Source organism: Petaurus breviceps, unplaced genomic scaffold (assembly GCF_028583685.1).
Source record: "Petaurus breviceps papuanus isolate PSGF00001 unplaced genomic scaffold, PetGlider_PUasm1.0 154, whole genome shotgun sequence".
NCBI lineage: Eukaryota > Metazoa > Chordata > Mammalia > Diprotodontia > Petauridae > Petaurus > Petaurus breviceps.
The window spans coordinates 372,437-373,778 of NW_027185715.1; the positions used below are offsets into that span (position 1 = coordinate 372,437).

General features: G+C 48.1%; 1 pseudogene; it reads left to right on the top strand.

The window, feature by feature from the left end:
- The first annotated feature begins 147 nt into the window (after nucleotides 1-147).
- LOC138154362 (prohibitin 1 pseudogene) lies at nucleotides 148-1,342 on the top strand (annotated as a pseudogene).

Sequence of the window (1,342 nt, forward strand, 5' to 3'; positions counted from 1 at the left end):
AACCTCTTTTCATGGTGATAAAGAATTTGAAAACTCAAGGGGTGCCCATCAATTGGGAGATGATTGAGCAATTTATGGTATATGAATGTGACAGAATACTATTGTGCTATAAGAAATTACAAAGAGGGGTGGTTTCAGAGAAACTTGGAAATATTTGTATGAAATGAGCCAAAGTTGAGTGAGTAGGGCTGGGGAATTCACGTGGAGGTCAGAGTTTCGTCTGGTGAGCTGAGGGTTTGGGGCTTAGATGACTGCTGCGCCGAGCCGTCCCTCCCGCATGCTCCTTTGGAATACTGAGGGGAGGGAGTTGGAGAAAAAGAGGAGGTCTGAGAGGGCAGAAGACCAAGACCATTTGAAGGAGACATGGCTGCTAAACTGTTTGAAGCTGTTGGCAAGTTTGGCCTAGGCTTAGCTGTTGTAGGAGGAGTTGTCAACTCTGCTTTATATAATGTGGATGCTGGCCACAGAGCTGTCATCTTTGATAGGTTCCGTGGAGTCCAAGACATTGTTGTAGGGGAAGGGACTCATTTTCTCATCCCGTGGGTACAAAAACCAATTATTTTTGACTGCCGTTCCCGGCCACGGAATGTCCCAGTAATCACTGGTAGCAAGGATTTACAGAATGTCAATATCACTCTACGTATTCTCTTCCGACCTGTTGCCAATCAGCTGCCCTGAATCTTCACCAGCATTGGTGAGGACTACAATGAGCGGGTGTTGCCATCCATAACCACTGAGATCCTCAAGTCAGTGGTAGCTCGATTTGATGCTGGAGAACTGATCACGCAGAGAGAACTAGTCTCCAGGCAAGTGAGCAATGACCTCACAGCGCGAGCGGCAACCTTTGGGTTCATCCTAGATGACGTTTCTTTGACGCATCTGACCTTTGGGAAGGAGTTCACGGAGGCAGTAGAAGCCAAACAGGTGGCTCAGCAGGAAGCAGAGAGGGCCAGATTTGTAGTGGAGAAGGCTGAGCAACAGAAGAAAGCAGCCATCATCTCAGTTGAGGGTGACTCCAAAGCGGCCGAGCTGATTGCTAATTCATTGGCCACAGCGGGAGATGGCCTGATAGAGCTTCGTAAGCTGGAAGCTGCAGAGGACATCGCATACCAGCTTTCCCAATCTCGGAACATCACCTACCTGCCCGCTGGACAGTCGGTGCTCCTCCAGCTTCCCCAGTGAGGCCGATGGCCCCACTGATCCTACCCCACTCGGCCATGATTTAATCCACAGCCTTCTCCTTGTCCCCCCATCCAAAATCACTGTGAGATTTAATGATTTGGCTTAAGCAAAGGAAATAAAATTAAAGTCATTTTGGGATCTTGGAAAAAAAAAAAAGAAA